The 20,942-nt window shown below is 38.9% G+C and overlaps 1 long non-coding RNA gene across 1 annotated transcript; it reads left to right on the top strand.

Moving 5' to 3' along the window:
* Positions 1-1,440: 1,440 nt before the first annotated feature.
* Positions 1,441-3,884, top strand: LOC113361647. Its single transcript, XR_003365246.1, has 4 exons — positions 1,441-1,563; positions 1,682-1,963; positions 2,667-3,106; positions 3,554-3,884. It is a non-coding gene; the product is annotated as an uncharacterized LOC113361647 (long non-coding RNA).
* Positions 3,885-20,942: the final 17,058 nt, after the last annotated feature.

The raw sequence follows: 20,942 nt of genomic DNA, 5'->3' as shown, positions 1-20,942 counted from the left end.
GTGTAAAAAACGTGTGTTAAAATGTTATTTAGAAGAAAAAAACTGAAATATTAATTTTAGAAAAAAGGTAATCACAGGTGTGAAAACGGTTATAACGGGTCTAAATAACGCCATTTTTTCCTATTTATCGGTGTTATTTAGGTAAGCGTGTTGGTGAGCCTCACGGGCACGGTATATGGGCGTGAGCGTTATAACGGACGTTTTTTTGGGAAAAAACAGCCGTTTTTCAAACCTTGGTATGAAATTTATTATTAATTCTTTTCCTTTGATAAATATGATCTAACGGTTCATGATCAGAAACTTATCATTTTTCTTTGACTACAAGTAGGACTGGCAACGGATAAATATCCGTCGGATATTGGAAGTATCGATAAGGTTAAGGTTAAGTATTATCGGATATCCGGTATCCGATAATATCCGGCGGATATCAAAAATTTCATATCGATAAGGTTAAGGATAAGCTATCGGATATCGGACATTTATCCGATAAAATCCGATAACTAAGGAGGGTTTCTATCGGAGTTGACATAATTCACAAACCCTCATTGTTATTCCTTGAACCCATGTCAGGTCTTGACTTTACCAGTGCTTACAGTGTAGTCGAAAAGGTGAAAGACATTGCTCGAGGTAGAAGTATTGTGCTTATGACTATCCATCAACCCTCTTTCAGAATTCAGATGCTCCTAGACCGGATTACTGTTCTCGCAAGGTAATCATAAATGCTCAGCAATTTAAAGTTGCAACCAATACTTGGTTTTCTTGAACTACAGCTATAAGAACATGATTTTGCGTTTATATGTACTTGCAGGGGTAGGCTGGTGTATATGGGAAGCCCAACTACCTCTCTGGAATCGGCAGGCCAGTTCCTGACAGTGAGAACAGTATGGAGTATCTCCTGGATGTGTTCAAAGAGTATGATGAATCCACAATTGGGCTAGATCCTCTCATTTTCTACCAAAGTGAAGGAATGGAACCTGATCAAGTCACAGCGACTCCAATTCGTAAAGTCAAAACACCATCCCGTACTCCTCATAGAAACACAATCCCTCTTCGCAGTCAAGCATTCTCCAGAGGAAATCAGACACCTAGTTGGCATTCTGTCCAGTTAGAATATTTCGACGATGATGATGATGAAGAAGAAGATTTTGACAACTCTCTTGAGCGTAATACCAAGTGGAATTTATAATCCAAGGCTAGCTTATCAGTTTTATGAATATGAATATTAACTTTCTTATCGGATATCGGATATTAACCTAACGGAAGCAGCCTATTCCGATATCGATATCGTTAAGAGGAAATATCCGATAGAATATCCGATTCCGATATCCGATATGTCGGATTAAATCTTATAGGATGTCGGATTTCGGAAATGGATATCGGATATCGGTTATCCGTTGCCAGCCCTAACTACAAGCGAAACTTCTGAAAACTGAAACACTAGGCTCCCATATTTTCCTCCTTGTGTTTATCAAAGAAACGATATTTTCTCATTTGATCTCTTCGATTCTTATGATTTTTTCTCACATATCGTTCCAAAAATGTCAATGCGAAGAAATGCAGAGCGTAAGTAAAGATTCTTCTGACTTCGATCGAATACATTGATTTTTTTTAATCGCATATTTTTGTTTATTGTATATCAAATCCCTAATTGGAGATTCTTCTTATTTATCTATCTGGACAGTTTTGATAATATGGGTTTGAAGTTTCAGATGATGGTTTGGAGTAGAATGACGTGATTCAATTAAAAGAACTACTATATTTGAGTTTAGGGTGTCCGAAAATTTTCTATTTATTTTTTTCTTTAGAGGTTTTATTTTGGGGATTTTGAGAATGGAAACTGAATTGAAATGGATTCAATTGAGATTCGGAGTCACAAATGGATTCAACTAGTTTCCTGAAGAGATCAAAATAGAAGCACGCCAAAATCATCAAAAATCAAAGGCAAGAGCGGAGAAAAATTGAGGTACTTTGTTCTTTTTGGGTGTTGAATTCTTATTATGTTTACTTGAAAAAGGTTGGTTTCTAAAATCAAAATATTGTTAGTATTGACACAATCTACTGTTCTTTTAGCTTAAATGTTGTATCACAAAATATGTTCATGGTGTCTGTGGTACATTGGGGTTAATGGATCCTAGTGGACACCTTCTAATCAACAAACCATTATAAAGTTTTGCTAGCTTACGTTTTGAATTGGTTCTACAGTAATCTTTTTTTTTTAATCTTTTTGTGGATTTGGCTACATGGTTGGTATGATTTTTCAAGTATTATGAATTTCCTCTTCAAGAGACAAAATCCATTTTTATATCATTCTTTTACAAGCAGTGCATTATAGAAATAATCAATTCTTTTGGGATAGTCATGATTTTCTATTCATAAGCTTCACATTAGTATTGTATCCCAAACCAAATCTAAACGATCAATATCAGTGAGTGAAAAATGTCTTGTTCTCTTTACTTGTCCATCCTCGTATAAGATGTTATTTTATCACATGATTTGCATTATATGGATACTTACATCTTATGAAGACCTTTCCTCTCTCCCTTCCTTGTGCATATTTTTTTATTTTGCTCTTGCTTTGATCAGTGACTATATAGTTAGTTTGTTGAATGATACCATTAACACCTAATTATTTTATTTTATTTTATTTTATGACTTATTTGCTGCAGGTTGGGTACATAGAAACATCATGTTTACGAGAACCACGATTTTTTGAGATTGGTTAATAATTCTGAACGCAGCAATATTATTGACTGCAATGAAACAACTCAGTGCCTGGATTTATTTGAGAAGTAATTTGTGAATAAAAGAAATAGAAATAAGTCAAATTTCTTTTCACCACCTTGGTATCTTTTTGATTTTTGTTTTACTTTATATGCTTGTATACCAGTCATGCTCAAGTTCAGTGCATAGATGTTAACTCATTTTATATTTTTTCTCTCATGCTCCAACATTGCTTCATATTTGTACACTGGATTACTCTCTACATTTATCTTTTTTTACCAAACCTCATTCGATGGATGTTTCAATTAGGCTTTACAGGTGGGGAATATGGATGAAAGAGAGTCTGGTGAATCATCGACACCTGTTGTCCAAAAGTAACTGTAAGGTAAATGACTGAGATATTTTTCTGAACCAAGTTAAGATTCAATGTACTGACAAGTAACTAGAGTTGCATTACTTATATCAGATTTCTAGTAACGACCACTTATTAGAATGAAAGATGCACTACTATGCCTTCTAAGGTGGTTTAGGAAGAATCCTGGTCCTGTCAATAGAGATGGGTGGTGCTATGCTCATAGATAGGATCACCGATAAATACAACTACGTACTAGATGTGGGTTCACTAGTTGATGCTGAAACACATTCCTTATAGGCACAGTTCTTTAGAGATTTTTTATTTGGATATCAGTTTACAAATATTAATAAGTCGTTTAAAAGTTTGAATAATTGTTGTTGTACGCCGTTTAATATGAATCTGAATTACCATGGATTAAACTAGTATGTCGGTCGATCAAGGCATGTGAAGTTAAGTGTTTTATTTAATTGTGGACAGGAACTAGTGATTGGATGCATCTTGAGGAATCTAAATAAGAAAAAGAAATTAGTTGTGCCTGGGAGTGTTAATTTTAGTACACCACCAAATGATGAAAGTTACAGCATCTTATGATGAAATTATCAAAAGCAACGTGGATCTATGTGTTGGAGATGGATTTTTTTCCCGGGGATAGCTTGAAGGGCCACAAAGTAGCTTTTGTTGTTTTTGTTTCTTCTTTGTTGTTTTGATGTAGCTTTTGTTGTTGAATTCAGAGATGCTTGGGCTGTTAAGTTGTTAGCTGAAATCAAAGATAGTAATTTTTATAGAATGGGCTGCATTTCGTACAAAATTCATATGTTGGCTTGTTTTTGTATTCTTAATCTAAAAACAATAACAAAAAATAAAATAAAAAATATCTTATTGACTCAATTAGATTCAGCTGAAACTGAGTCACCTGAATCAGATTTGGCTGAAACTGACTCACCTGAAATAGATTCGGTTGAATCTGCTATCATAGAATTTCGACAATTGTCATTCGTCGTTTTATTTGGACAGAAATAATGCGTTGTAAATTTTGGACAAGAATGAACCGTCCTATAATAAATAGTACACAAAAAATATGACAGATTTTAGGACAGATCATATTTGTCCTATAAATCTGTTTTCGACAGTTTCGGCCTGTCCTAAATTCCGCATTCTGGACTAGTGTGCACAATACTTGTTTCGGTAAAAGAGGATCCAATTAATAATCGATTTATCCTTGTTGTAGATTGGATTGATTAATTGAGTAGATCGGCATCAACACGTTTCTTCGGATTAATGGTGTTGTTGGCTTAATCTTACACGATTACCTTCGGGTGATTGAACATAAGATAGATCTAGACCCGACGAAGGAGTTTATGTTAAGATAAACGGAAGAGCCTTTGTCTGACTCATATCACTTGGTTGAATAGAGTTGATACCAAACAGATTTCTTGTTCCTTCACTGTTTGGAATACGAACCAAAGGGATTGTTCCAAGTATCTGACTTATTCACAAGTCGGAGATGTGGGAATACAGACATAACTAAGTGAACTATAGGGTTAGTTACTTGGTCTCAACTATACGAAGTTAGGTGTAATTTTGTGTAGCGGCTTAATCCTGAGAGTAATCAATTCTGGACTAGGTCCCGGGGTTTTTTCTGCATTTGCAGTTTCCTCCTTAACAAAATCTTGTTGTGTCATTTACTTTTATATTCCGCATTATAATTGTTTTTATTATAATTAAAGTAAATTACACAAACGTTAATTCCTATTTACTTGATAAGAAATCCTATTGTGTTTGGTTAAGTCCGCACCTTTGTATCAAGTAAACATACTTCGTTGTTGTATTGTCTCGATCTCGTATCCATAGACGATCACACGAAGTGTGAACCGATTAGTTGTATTGTCTCGACTCAGTCCATAAACAATCATTTTCGGAGAAAGGACTTATAGGTAGGGAAAGTTTTAGCTTGAGGTATATTTGGGTATCCTCGCCTTTTCAATTACTTTTTCCCTTGTTCCAACCGAGCTACCTATGCAACTCCAGGATATGTTGACTTCTGGCATCAACAACTTGAGAGCTTGCATAAGTTTGCGATAGACGTTAAGTCCCTGGTAAGTGAGTTTCCCCCTGCTAGTATGATCTCTGATCAACCAAGGTTGAAATATCTTTCTAGAGTTGTGTTGATGGTGGCTTTTAGTTCAGGGCTAAAATTGTAAAACCATGCGTTTAATAGGCCGTCACTCTGCAAAGAGACAGAGCCATGTAAAAGTTATGAGTGTTCAACCTCTTCACTGGCACACTTATTGAGCAACTCAATATTTTCTCATGAAATTTACCCAGAATGGTGCATGTAGCAACAATCCCAGATATTCTGTAAATTTTGGCACCTTGCCTATTGACCGGTTGTCAGCCGTGCAAATATAATTTCACTTTCTCACTCAAGAGATATAAATATAGTATGTGATAAGAAAGAGTTTGTTCCACAGAGAGGCTTTTGTTGTTATCAATTTTCAGTTTCTTAGTAACCAAAGGGGGGGTTTTGTTTTATCTAAATAAACATTGCAATAAAAGTAATCGAAAGCAATAAAATAATTTGAATAATCAATAAGAAGAAGATATTTGTCATGGGATAGTATCATTCACAAACATGTATTTTCATCAACGACTAGAATTGGAAATTTAATCTCTCATTTACTAAAAGTCCTAGGATATCTTGATAGCAAGAATATCCCGTTTATTTCCCGATTTTATCATAAACAACATTAAAAGATGCTATTGTGAAATCTACCTAGAAAGCAACCTAAAGTGTAAAAGCACAATTAATTTTAACTCCCTAAGAGCAATAAGTTCTATGAAATAAGACTAAACAAGGCAATCAAACGTGTAAAAGCACTAATTAAATTTAACTAAGGTTATGATTCATATGTGACTAGTAGAATATATCACTACAAGTACTACTCACACTATGCTACTTATAATAAGGGATAAACAACTATTTTGTATTGAAAATCCTAATCTAGCAATAGAGTGAAGACTAATCTAATTGATTCCGGACTCAACCACACTAGCATTCAAATCATAAAACAATATCAACAATGAAACATAAACAATAAAGTTTTGAGACAAAACTAATTCATTGAATCAAATCTCATGCTTGAGAAATCAATTTTTATCTCATAACCAATAATTGAGTTTAGTTACTCATAACAATGGAGTTCATCATAATCATAATCATAAAATAATTGAAGAAGATGAAAAATATACGAAAGCAAACCCTAGTTGTAGCTAGCTCCAAGAATAATACGTCCTAAAAGAAAATAGAAAACTTTTCTTTTTGTAGCTTTTCTCCCTTCCAACACTAGGTCAAATCTCAAAAGCCCATCACCAAGAAGTCCACCAAGCCCATGTGTGTGGAGAACCCATGTAGAAAATATGTCCAAAAATTGTCGCCGGAAATTGGTTGGAAACCGGCTGGAAACTCGCCGGAAAACATCTCAGGTGACTGGCAAAGTCAAACCGGCCACCGGTCAAACGAGTCGAATCGGGTCAACTCAGTCAAGCCACTGAGTCACAACCGAGTCAATTACGAGTCAGTTCATTGAGTCAGAAAGTCAGGTCTAGTCAGCATCTGACTAGTCTGAATTGATTCTGGCCAAGGTCATTGCACAGGCCATATCTTTGTTACACAATGATTGTGCTTCATGTCTTCAGTGTTGCACCACCATGGTGTAATATCCTTCTCAGGCTCAGTTTCAGCTGCAATTCTTATCATCACCTGCACTGCTTAACACAGTACACAACTCATTCCTAACTCACTTCACTGCTCCATTCTGCAACAACACAAGCACTAATGCACCTGCGATGCTCCAGTTCAGCCTAAACTTCATTGCAGTTCATACATTCTTTCCTGTTCATCTCAGCTTTAATTGCAGCTGCAATTGAACACTTGCAGACCAGCCATCATACAGTATTCTCTCGCAAATCCATGACCTGCAATGTCTCAACTACAACAACTCCACAGTTCACTTGCCACCCTTCAGCTCAACAAAACTATCTGCAGTTAATACATCTCGACCCACCACTGACATCAACATAAACTGCAGCCATTGCTTAGTCTTCTCTGCTGTAGCTTATTGCACCGTTCACATTTCACAACCGTTCCAAAAGACCCATCACTTCAAAGCCACCATTCTTTGCATTTAAATACCAAATCCAGGCAACACTGAACCAATCTTTTTTTCCATTTTGCATCTCAGCACCATCATTACCAGCTGCACCATTTCAACAGATTCCCATCAGTAACATACAACATACTTCCCAATCCTGCACACAACTCATCCATCAGGCATACCCATCTTCAGTTCACGCTTGAAATTCATCTCTGAAATTACATTTTCCTGTCCTGAATCAAACCTAGCCATTCATCTATTTATCAGCAAAAAAATCCTTTATAGACCACCAACAACAACTCAAGCCAAAACCACAAGCTTAGAACCCATTAGCTTCACCTGAGTTCATCCATCCACAAGACCCATTCAACATCCACTCCATAACATCACTGTTGCACTACCGATCCACCAGCTAATACTATACATCCTCAAGCCAAATCACCACCAAACAGTCATTGTCATCACCTTCCCATCCATTTATTATTAACAGATGCAGTTCATAACTCCAATTCCATCCAGCTGCGATTTCTCGACCAACACCAAAATTGTTTATTCCATTGCATCTCAATCAGGTTCTGAATCCCAGCCAACTTTGCTGCAATGTAAACTTCATCCAACCCCAGAATTCACCAACACTCCTCTCTTCCTTCAACTTCTTCTCGATCTGTAGCAGTATCAGTGACTATCCCACTTCAAACTTCCAGTTCGTTAATGCCATGAATGACATCAACTTCATCACCAGTACCTTCAGTAACTGAATAAAAACCCTATCTAATTCTCAACAACAGCTTCTTGTTTTTTGACCTTGCAACTTCAGAAATCTAATTTCACAACCTCAGATTCAAACCCACTCTTCATCTTGAGTTGGACTCGCCTTCAACAACAAATTCCGACCGAAACCATACTGCATAATTCTGAGCAAAACATTCACACGATCGAATTCAAGCAGAACCCTAGCTCCTTCTTGTCTGATTCAAAATTTCTCCATCGAACTGCCACAGGTTCATCTCAAACCCCAATCTAAAATCCTCATAACATCACAGATCCAACTCTATAATTCAATATGAGAATAAACCAAGCTTCCAATTCTTCTTCCCATTTCTCCAATCTCATATCCATTCAAACTCGATCTGCAGAAACCCATTAATTCAACACGGGATTCCCTTTAATCTTCTTCTGATGATGATGAATTATGCCAAATTTTAGGTTCATCATATTCTCCTGCTTCAGTTCCTCCTCTTCCATGGAAAGATTATCTCCTCGATCTCCTTTCTGTGTTCGTCGACCTCTTAATGGCGCAGCCATTTCTCACTCTGAAATTTAGGTAAACTGTAATGAAGAAGAAGAACGATTCGGTCGAGGGTTGTGTAGTGTAGATAACTGGGACGGCTATCAACACCCATGGGTGTTTTTAGCAATTCTTTTAGACTCCAACTGGTTTTCCCTTATCTACGACTGGGATCCGAATAGTACTTACAATGAAATGACGCTTTTGCCTCTTTTTGCTCCAAATGCACAACTTCTCCTCCTTTCACTCAAGATGACTCAATTACACCGAATAAATTCAAAACTAAACATAAGAGATGCAATTCACAAATATAATAACAAAGAAAGCATAAATACTAGATATAAAATTAGGTGTTTTACAACACCTATCACCTATATTCACTTAATATAAGTTTCTTTGAATACTTTCTGTGTTATGTTCCCCGGCTGAACCCTTAATGTTGATATGGCATGACAATTTGTGTTCACTCGCAGCAGAGTAGCACGAATTTCCAAGTATCAAGGATAAGGTTTTTGCATAAGGTATTCAATCAGAAAGCATGCTGCTCTCTGGCAATGAACTTAAAAGAGCTCTGCGTCAACACATAGAATTCAATCAATTACCCTGACTAATTTGCAAAAGTTAGGGTTTTGCTCCCTGCGCAGTATATCATACCTTGCTTGTCGAAATTAAGCCTAGGAAAACTAGGTGATTAATTCGCCATGGATTAGTAGGTGCAAAATCTTGCCCAGAATCAGAAAACAAGGAGCCGCAGGATAAGAGCAGCAGCAAAGGGAGGCGTGGCCATGCCTTAAGCCAGCCGACGCCATTTTCCATTGGCCACGCCCCATCCTAAACCGACCCTATTTTCCTCGACCAATCAGGTCGCCTTAAACTCGCCACACGCACATAAGTTATGACTGGGCCCATACTTGCCAGCTCCATTTCCCATCGACCAATCAGGTCGCTCGAAATCCGCCACACTCACACCGGAAGTGTAGCCACGCCCATGCTTGGTCGGACCTTTTTTTAACCAATCAGGTTACTCTAAACTCGCCACAGTGTTAAAAAGGGGAAACTGCACCATATGGTCACGAAGCCAATTGGCTTTCCAAAAACTGCGCCAACATGCCAAACGTGCCATGTTGCGCCAATGAGATGAGCGGAATGCCAACATGCCACTTTGTGGCAGCATGCCAAAACATGCCATAAATTGCGCCTTGTGTGCTAACCTACCTCTTGTTCGTGGCCAACGCCATGATAAGCTTAAATTAAGGTTTTCTAGTTAGAAGCACGACTCTGCATTAACCAAAGCCCTAATTTCCAGTCGTGGAAAAAATTATGCCACTTCGACCCCACAACATGCCACGAGCCGTGTGGGACCCAGGAAGCCCTAAGAATGGCGCCATATCATAGCCACCCATGGCAATCATTACTCTTGTGGTCGTCTCCACACTATGGCTTTGCTATAGTTCCTTTGGCACAGCTATGACACCGTTTGTACAAGAAGTATCGCCATGCCGCGTCTGCATGCCACACACACTAATTAGGGTTTCGGCATGCTAAATCCTAATTTAGGAAAATTTGCTACGCCAACCAAGTCAAGTAATGTTCCCCATAGCACTGGGATTGATGTGGCAAGAAGGCCAATGTTGTCATGACACATTTCGGGTCTAACACCAATGTGTCAAAACCTAGCAGCCATGGCTACGTCAGGCGCTACTTGCATCATTGTGCCACTAGCATGCTCCAGCTGTGTCAGCCACGCCACTGTGCCGCAATGCACGTGCTAATTAAGGTTTCGATACGCCAAACCATAGTTTAGCTGAAGTCGCCATGCCAACTAGGTTAAGTGATTCTCCTAAGGCCTTAAGTGCAACAGGGTCAATGTTGCCAGAGCCATATTTTGGTCTAACACCAATATGCCAAAACAGCTGCCACGGCTACGCCACTGGCATGCCGCTATGCCATGGCTACGCCAAACGACACTATGCCAATGGCGCCACTTTGCTATACAACAAGATATGGCCATAATCAATAGCCATTCTTTCTCATGAGATGCAATCTCAGCCATCCGAATTAGCCACCGAACTGACAGACTTGTGGAAAGTTTTAGGCGACTAGCCGCTTAAATCTCGTTCCCATGGCTACGCCAGGTGCCACTTATACCACCGTGCCACTGGCATGCACGAGTTATACCAGTCATGCCGCAGTGCCACTGGCATACACCAAAAATGCCATTGTGCCATTAACAGGCGCCAACAGAAGGTATCCATACTAAACGGCTACCCTTCCTCATGAGATGCAATCTCAACCATCCAAGTTGGCCACCGAACTGACGGACTTGTGGCAAGATTTAGGCGACCAGCCAAGATGTGCCTAATAGCATCACATGCTATTATCCTGCGTCAAGACTCTTGACTTTGGCTTGCCGCATATAGTAACCTGCTACACATTTTCCACGAAAACACTCGAGACATCAAACATGTCACAAACTGGGGGATACTCATCAGGGTATTGGTCTGGCGGTTTACAGCGTGCGGCGTGCAATACGCCCGTTACAAGAAAGTGTCATGAAGCAGGACAATAGTGGCGGCAAGAAGTAACGGGTGTAAACGGATCCACTTCCTTCATCATAGAAGAATGGGTTTCTGACGGTTATACGTTACTCAACTCTTCCATCACCCAATCGTTCCCACTTCCTACGAGACCAGTGTACGTTTAAATATGAATTTATAAATAGGCTTCACCTATTTTCCACCAAATAACAAGTTTTTGGTCAGCAAGCCTGGAACGACCATTCTTGGTTTAGGCCAGGATTGTTCAGATTGATCACTCGAATCAAAAGTACTCCCGTGCAGTGCATTATTTAGGGTTTAGATTCGTTTCTCATCCACACACCCAAAATTACCCAAATCAGCAGAAATAGTTTTCACCCACAAACACGGTGATAAAAGAAAAATGCATCCAGAATGTTCACAAGTAAGTATTTTCCTTGTGATTTTTGGTGGAAGCATGATAACCGTACTTTAATTATTTCATTAACCTCATCACAGGATGGTCGTGTTGCGAGATCTCAAATTCATGTAGACTTATCGGAGGTGCAAGACAGTCCCCAGGGTAGAGAAGACAGGAGTAGGGCGAAGTTTAGAATGATATCGAATTAGGTGCGGTCTTCGGCCGCTTATTTGGTGACTTATTAATATCCCTAATACTGTGACTTTTTCTTTGTCTGTGTAGTTAGGATCATGAAACCAATGTTTGTTGTTGTTCCATGATTTTGCTCCGTCAAGTATTGATGGTCTCCGTCTAGCTCCAGTCGAATCAACAACTCGTGAATCCAGCGAAGAAGAGGTTGATGTAAGTACTTCTTCGTATAATTAATCATGGTGTTTCTCGAATAAAATGATAATGATTATTGTTGATATATCCAAGAGGAGATTATTGTGGAAAACCAACACAGCCACGTTGTCCATTCGTCTTCAAATGGTGGTGAGAAAAAGAACCTCCAAGAGTCGAGACCGAATGAAAGTAATGGTGCTCCCAATGTTGATGCCGACCATATTGATCATTCGAATGATTTGAAAACCCCTCAAATAAGCATCCATTCTGAATTTTCTTCATAGAAGTATAATATTGCTGATTTGTTGACGAACATATGATAATTCCCATGAATAAATGAAAAGTTTTACCGAAATACGTCACCAGAAAATTCAGAACTCAGTTTTTTAGCAAAAACGCCATAAAATCTTCATCTGATGTCAGATTTTCGCGATCTACCCATTATCTTCATTCCCAGAAAATTTCCAAGCTTTGGAGAAGAAGACTTTTGAGCATGTTTAGAGGGTGAAATCAGTGAAACAGTAAACTTCCAGGAGACCTTCAGAAAATTTTCAGCTGGCATGTAGTTTAATGTTTTGGCCACATTTTTTTGCTCGTTTATACGATTTTCATGAAATTGTGATATGTAGTAAAGGACATCCATATGAAGAGAATGGTATATAAATCAACCTTATATTCCTTATCAATTGCTCCCATTTCGTCATATTATACAAGGCAGTATAAAATCTCTTCAGACGAGCTTGTTGAAAAACGTGTTTTATGACTTTTACACTATTTGCTCGTGTCTTGGATGCATAGTAAAGAACTTAGATAGTGTTAGTTCACTCACATGTTGAATTTCACGATTGCTTTTGGTTTCCATGCTTGGATTGCTCTAATTTCAAGTAATCTTCATATTAGGTGCCAAATGCCGAAGTTGAGAATAATGGAACCAATAATGATGATTCGAGCAATCTCGGAGCTATGAATAACGAGACAACCATCTCTGCACTTTAGGGCCATGAGACGATTGTTGCTAAAACCGTTGAGGCGACCGAAACTTCAATCGTGTCCGCTTCATAAATGGAAGAAACCGGGTCAAGAATGGAAGAGACTGCTCCATAGGAAACTGTTCCCATTGTTTTTGAGGTTGCTCCAGTGATTTGAGAGTCGCATGATAGTGCAAGAATACCCTAATGCAGGGATTGCTTGTGTTCCTCCATTTGGTGAGACACTCTCATATTATACATTAAATGGTGGATTCAGCGTTCCCGTTAATTGGCTATTCCCATATGTATGATAAGTTAAGGAAGATGTACGATCACATTATTGTTACAAAATATTCGAAACATAGTTACTTCCTGACAATGCAACTAGGAGACATATTGCGTGTTATAGACGATATGCGGACAAGAGCTAGAAATATTGTTACTCAAGATTTACTCTTTGATTGGGAGTACAACTTGAAGAAAGCTGAAGAACTCGGCTTTAATTTTAAGTGGCTTCGTCAAAGGATCAACACCATCAAGGATGCAATGGAAAACAATACACCTTTCGCCAGCGATGCTGTGACGAAAAAAATGGCCAAGATTGCTGAATTGACCGAAAAGTTGGAGTTGGAGATAGCGTCTTTGCAACTCTTGGAGAATGCAGAAAAGCAGAAATATTACTTTGTCGGCTTCCTTTAGTTTTCTTTCCATAATCTCTTGAACCTTGAACTTATGAGAGATGTGAGGCTTTATTTTGGTTTTGATTTTTTGATTGGTTTTTGATAAGTGAGTGATTGAGGATTTTCTTTTGGATTTGATAGAGATTTTTTTTTAAAATACAATACTTTGATAAATTGCTGAATTCAAGTACTGGATGCAATTATTACAAACATTTTGGAGGAATTGAAAATGCATGTGAAAGAAAATCCTAAGAACGAATCAGGTATTTCTGTATCTCGAGCAGATAACATCCCAGAATGTTGAATACCTCAGGCGTCAAAAGTTTTGAGATGATTTTTGTGAATCACTGACACACATGTCTTGCCCTTCATATCAGCCAATTTATAGTAACCTCCAGCAACCGACTTAGCAATCATAAATGGCCCTTACCAGCTAGAGTTCCTTGTGGAATGGAGATTACGTTTAGTTACCTTGAGAACTAAATCCCCTTCATGAAATTTGTTAGGTTTGGTTGCCCGTGCCCTGAATATTTTCTGCTGGTTTGGAATTCCTCGTACATTGGAGTTGCATGTTGGCGGAGCTTTCCAATTTTGCGGTACATATGGACACTCACGCAAGGGAAAACACACGGGGTATTGCTTGTTGAACTCGAACATTATTCCAGAAATGACCATATCAGTGGAATGCTGAATTGTGAGAGATTCTGCATCTAACCACTTGGTGAAGTATTGCTGAGGTGAAACCAACCACTCATAGCGTTTGGTGAGTGCTAGATTATTAGCAAAATTGAGTTCGCGGACCAGGGTAACACGCTTGAAAGTTGATAATACGGACGCATGCGGAGGAATGAGACTTTCCTGAGAGCGGAACCTTTTGATGAAAGCATGTGCATTTTCTTCAGGTTTTTGTGTCAGCTCCGTCAAGGCCTTGAATTCCTCCAGATGCTCGAATGATGGAGTATCCTCTACTTCTTCTGAATCAGAGCTTTCCCCAACAAAGAAATGTGCAATTGAAGATGTTGGAGTTGTCTTCTCAGCATGGATCCATGTTCGTCCAAGAATCATATCGTATCATGTATCTTCCCTGATTATGTGAAATTTGGTTTTTGTCCAGGTTGAACCAGTTTTTATCTTGAGAATGATGAAACCATATGCATCCCTGGAGACTCCTTCATGATCGCTGACTGAGACAGGAGCGTGAGTAGCTACTTGTAGAGTAATGCCCGTGGCTCTGAGAGTCTTCAAAGGAATGATGTTGATAGCTGTGCCAATATCAACTAACACTCTTCTGAATTCATTCCCTTTGAGATGCACTGTGGTGACCAGTCCCTAGTCATACATCTCTTTGTCATTAGCATGAGGTTCAGGGAACACTTCTGGAATAGATAGACGTTTCCCAGAAACTATATGGTTCAAAGCTATGAACATGTCTCCCCTTTGAGCCTTTGATAGATAAAGCAATTTACAGACATGCTCGATCAATAACTGAACTGCTTCTTCGACTGGTTGTTCAGAGATGGTGAAAGTTCTGATTGAGATAGGATTCTTGTGCACTCCTTCAGTCCCCAGTTCTCCTGAATCAGCCTTTTCCTTGAAAATGTGTTTCAAGGTTCTGCAGTTACTTGTTGGATGACTGACATACCTATGAAAGCGGCAGTAACGTGGATTCTCCATTTCCTTCTCTATTGGTTCTTTCCTGACGGGAGGTAACTTGATCGCACCGTCTTGGATCCAGACTTCCAATAACTCGACCACCTCCTCCATGGGGAAAGGAAAGTCTGGTTTTTCCTGATCGTTTTTTTGACGCTGAGTTGGTGGCGTGCTTTGATTGTTTTTCCTTGGCGCTTTTGTTGGATAAGATGTTGGAGGAGCGTTTTCATGTTGTTGAACCTCAGCTTTTATCTTGCTTCCTTCAGCAACATTCATGGAGGGTTGAACATTGTATTGTTTGTTAATTAGACGCCGGGTACTGCTTCGAGCGTCTCGCGGCTCCTCGACTTTTACAGTCGTTGTTCTTTCTAGCAAGGCCGGGGCAGTAGTTGTTGATCGCTTGGCCGCTTCATGAAGTTCTGAGAAAGTCTGGAACCTGAAATTTTCCAGTAAAACTCTGTAAACCGGGATCATCCCGTTGATGCACAAGTCCACCAATTGCTGCTCAGTAACATTTGGATCGTGACTGTCTAAAGTCTGAAGCCTGAACCTCTTTACGTACTCGTCCGGATGCTCCCAACCTTCTGAGACATTCTTCCTAAGTCAGAAAGAGTAATTTTCTCTGAGACGAGGAAGTATTTGCGATAAAATACGTTAACCATATTTCCCCAACTGGTGATACTCCCTGGTGCACTGTTATTGTATTATGTGTACGCTCGGCCTGTCAGAGATTTCGAGAATTCCTTCAACGGATAACATGGTTGTGCTCATGTTAAATCGAGAGACATGTTCTTGAGCGTTCCTTGTTCCACTATACAGCGTGAACATGGGACAAATGTAGCCTTTTGGGAGAGGGGTCCTTTGTGTAGCATCAGGATACGAAGGTTGATGACAATGGACAGACAGTGTCTTGTTTTTTCCTCGATCCTCCATAAAACATTACAGATCTTCACGAGTTATGAAGCCAGCAGGCTCCTTTGTCGTTTCTGCAGCTTTGTGGACTTCATCATCGTCAACTACGTGGACTGGAATAAGTTCAGGATCAGCAGAAGACGTTTCTTTGGATCTCCCTTTCACCTGAGTCTTCTCTGACACCTTGTCGGTGAGAGTTTTGAGATAGTTGCAAGGCTCTTTCTGCGTTGCAGCCATGTCAGTCTGATTTTTGGAGAGAGTCTCTTGCATCTTTATGAGATCAGCTATGGTATGTGTATTTTCTCTAATTTCCTCAGGGAAGCGACCAAACAGAGGATGGTCCTCAGTGTTGGCTTGAGGAGCAGTAATATCACCACCATCGTTGGAAGCAGGGATGGTTTCTGGAACACCATCGTTGTTGCTAGTGCTAGCGTCGTTTGTGTTGGGATTTGTAACTAACCTAGACCTAAGACCAGTCATTTTCGTGAATTGAGATTGCAACCGAGAGATTAATCTCTCATTGTGGTCGCCAATCTGTAGAAGGGAAAAAATGATTTGCTATTTTTTTAGGAAATGAAGAGATGACCGAGCGAACAAGACTCCTCAACCGAGCAAACTGCTTAACCTCAAACAGATGCACTGCACGGGAGTGCTTTTAAGTTCGAGAGATCAATCTGTAGGACTCCGGCCTAAACCAAGTCAATGGTCGTTCTAGAGTCAATTCGATCACAAAGAGGGAGATAGGTTGATCTATAGGAGGGAAGTTGAGAATTGTGTGAGATCAATGATGGTCAAGGATTGTGGATGTGTTGTACGGTTCTGCAATAATTGATGAACTGCTGAGTGAGTTATGTGAATAAGTTTCGATCGAGAGAATTTTTTTTGTTTTTCAGTCATCGACACAGGTTATATTTATATTGTCAGAATAGTGAACACATTAATCCCTGTAAGTGTGACGGTTTCTTGAGTGAAAGAGTGGGAAAGTGGGAGATCGTGGTAAAATCAGTTCCATGTCGTGTGGAGACTTTATTAATCGTCCACCCACTACTTTGCTCCCTCAACCGGTTGCACAACTTACGCACATTTCTTATCGTGGATGAAGACACATATCGTAGGCCGCCAGACCAAAACCCTAATTAATATCCCCCATGTGACGTGATTGATGTCTCATGAACGTGGAGTCTGCAAGGCAGACGTGTATTAATTGGTTAATTATTGACTGATTAGACGGTGAGTCTAAGTATTGTTCAGTTGAGCATGATTGTCGAATGCTCTAGAATTCATGAATTGAACATGTCTGCAGAGACATGTAGTTCTTGAGTAAATGTTGATAATTGGATCAACATGATGAAATATTGATGAATTGAGGAAATATTGCTTATTCGAGCAAATACTGCTTGTATGACGAATTTTTGGATATTGATAGTTGAACCAATATTGATGAATTGAGCAAATATTTGGCAATTATTTGATAAATTATTGAATATTAGTACTTGAATCGAGTGTCTGATCAAGTATTGCTCATTCGATAAATTACCGAATATTGATGGTTTAATCAATATTCGAGCAGATGAGCAAGTATTGCCCATTCAATGAATTACTAGTAGTGTGACCAAATAATAATTAATTAAAATATTGGTAGTTGTAGCGAATATTGTATAATTAATTTATATGTTGATTTCTGGATCAATCATAAAATTATCAGTGTTTGAACTTGCTCAGGATTGCGATTTGTTGAGCGTTTGTTCGAAACCCTAATTTTTGATCAATTGTTCGTCAATTGATGAATTACTGAATATGGGTCACTGGGTGAAGGAAGGACCGACCACATGGGATAATGGACGACCATGTGGCGCCTGAGTGCTCGAGTGAGAATGCACCAAAGTCTTTTGTTGACCAGTTGGTGAAAGGATGATTAAATGATGATTTAATCATTTACTAAAATAGTGTTCGTTTGAGCATTAGGTGATAAAACCTAATTATGGAGAAGTGAATGACCGACCAAGAGGTCATGGGACCGTCCCTTGGTGGTCGTGGGACCAGTGATGGTCGTTTGAGCAAATTCGAAGTTGGTTGGAAAGAGTTTGGACCCAATATGAGCAATTGAGTAAATTAGGTCAAAATTATAAGGATGTGTGGGACCGGATCCGTGCAAACCTTAGGCCCGTACTTGGTCGGTCAAGGAAGCATGCACGTGTCGCCATAATGTTCGTGTCTCAGTTCTGAGAGTTTGGTATTTTCTGATGTGAGTTTGAGCAATATTTCGGATTTTCAGAAGAGTTTGATCTTGACTGAAATTCTTGATTTTTGCTCGAATGAGCAAGTAGAACTTTGCTTGTTTGATCAATATTTTGAGAATATTAAAATTGACCCAATGGTCAGGGGCCTAATGTTGATACATGAAAACTATTACCCCTTAGTAGGGCTAGGGAACCCCTAAGTGAAATCTACTGTGAGACCCATTTTACAGATTTTTTCCACTGAGAAACCCACCTCCACATAAAGTCACGGCGCACCCATTTTTTAGGTCAAAATTTTCTCACACACATATTTTCTTAAATTATTTCTTCCCTTGTTCTTCCTCCATTTTTTTTTCATGGCTTCTTTTATCATGAGAACTTTCTTCTTCAAGTGTTGGCTTCTTCTTCAACTAGATTTCATCTGAATTATGGGTCGAGATTGAGATTTGGATTCAGCTAATGGAGTAGTAAATGGCATCACTGGAATAATCAAATTAATGGTTTTGTTGTCGATTTATGTGAATCAATGGATCGATTTTGAGCTCGAGATGGAGACTTGAAGGATGGATTCTCAGTGATGCTCTACAACAGCAAACACAATCGATCTGGTGTTGTGTTTGATTGAAGAAGGTGTTAGAAAGCATGAGAACGAATGGGTACTTGATTGAACAACAAATTTAACAGCAAAAACAATGGATTTATGGTGATGATTGGATGGAAATGAAGATTCATGTTGGTTGAATTGGTTTGTTGTGGTCTGAATTTGAGGAGTAGTGGCCGGAATTTTGATCGATTGGGAAATTGGTGTTATATATGTAAATGAAGATGGTATATTGCATGGGTATTTGAGAAACCAAAATTCACCTCAATACCAAATGCTAAGCCGCTATTTACGGAGGATGAAATTACGGTTGTGTTGTTGCAGCAGCCTATTATGACAACCCGAGATCTCGTTGCTAAGTTCAGATCAAAACTGAATACACCAGAGGATAAATTGGCTTTCTCTGAAGTTATGAGGAGAATTTGCAAGATACAGACAAGGGAAAACGGAACCCGCTACGTAATGTTGATAAAGAATGGCTACTAACTACAAGTATTATGTAAAGAAAGAACTCTTCAGATGGACAGGTCGTATTGCCATTCAGTAAGTATTATAGGTGAATGGTGGCAAGGATTTTGGCAGAAAAATTTAACCGCATAATCAAGCAGATAGAATGTTCAGTTTGGTAGGATGAACTACAGTTTTTGATTTCACTTACTCTGATATACTCTTGCTCTGGATTGCTTTCCAGTGAATTTTGGTGATAGTTGTTGTTTTCATTTTAATATTTCTTGGTTTTTTGATGTTGACTATATTCCATTTCTGTCTTTCAGTTGACTATATTCCATTTCTGTGCTAAAAAGATGCTGCAGTGGCAAGGCAAAGGAGATGAAAGTGCAGATGAGTTTGGTGTGCGTGTGACACGCGTGTATTTAAAAGAAAATGGAGGTGTGAATAGTGATGCATCTACAAATTTGTTGCATAACTTGTTATGCATTCTCGAAATTGGTTGCATAACACGTTCGACAGTTTTTTGTTTTTTTTTGCATAACTTGTTATGCAGTCCAGAAAACGGTTGCATAACACGTTATGCAGCTACTTTTTTCTTAGTATTGAAACCAACAAAAAATAAGGTTGCATAACTTGTCATGCACCTACAATAATATCTACATAACATGTTATGCAGTCGTGAAAATATGAGTGCATGATGCATAATGCATCGAGAAAATTGTTGCACAATCTTTTATGCATCGAGAAAATAGATGCATAACCTGATATGCATCCGTAAATATGGATGCATACTGCATTATGCATCAATTTTTTATGTACACATTAAAATCAACCAAAACAATGGTTACATAACTTGTTATGCAGATGCATAATTTGTTATGCAGTCGAGAAAATGGTTGCATAATTCGTTATGCGTCTGCAGAATGTATTATGCATCTTTTTTGATGGCTGCATAATGGTTATGTAGTCAGTTTTCGAAATTTTGCCTAAAATGATGATCACCTCCGACTTTTTCGTGAAAAACAAAATTTGATATTGTTGTTTGTACTCGTTGTGTAGCTCTCTTAAAAATATTTCCAAAGATATAAAATTTGTAAAATTCCAAGGCGCGGATTTTTAGATATGTTATATCCAAGTTGTGTTGCCAATTATACCCCTGATGCATAACCCGTTATGCGGATGCATAATCCGTCATGCAGACGTTTTTAAAAATTTCATATAATTATGGGTGTCACGGTACCTAAAATTAATTGCGGGCTTGACAATGAGAATATTTTTTTGGGGGGCTGCGCCTAATTTTCCCAACCCCTAAAGGAGAGGTAAGCCCAACATGAAGTATAGGGACTTGGGGACTAAAGCCCAAGTCCACTAAGGAATATCCATGAGAAGGAAGGGACAAATAAGGGAGAAGAGAGATGTCATATTAGAGAATGAATGACATTAGTAGTAATTAGGGAGGTTTAGGACATGTGTCATAATGTCATAAAAGGAATGGCTTTTGGGAAAGTGAGGTACATAGTACAATAGAAAGCGAGCTCTCTCTCATACTATTCCTAGAAACTAGAGCCACTTGATATGACTAGGACGGGTAGGACTAAAACC

The sequence above is a fragment of the Papaver somniferum genome, chromosome 3 (assembly GCF_003573695.1).
Source record: "Papaver somniferum cultivar HN1 chromosome 3, ASM357369v1, whole genome shotgun sequence".
NCBI classification, from domain to species: Eukaryota; Viridiplantae; Streptophyta; class Magnoliopsida; order Ranunculales; family Papaveraceae; genus Papaver; species Papaver somniferum.
Note: the sequence above shows the minus strand (reverse complement) of the source record. Positions and strands in the feature narration are given on the sequence as shown.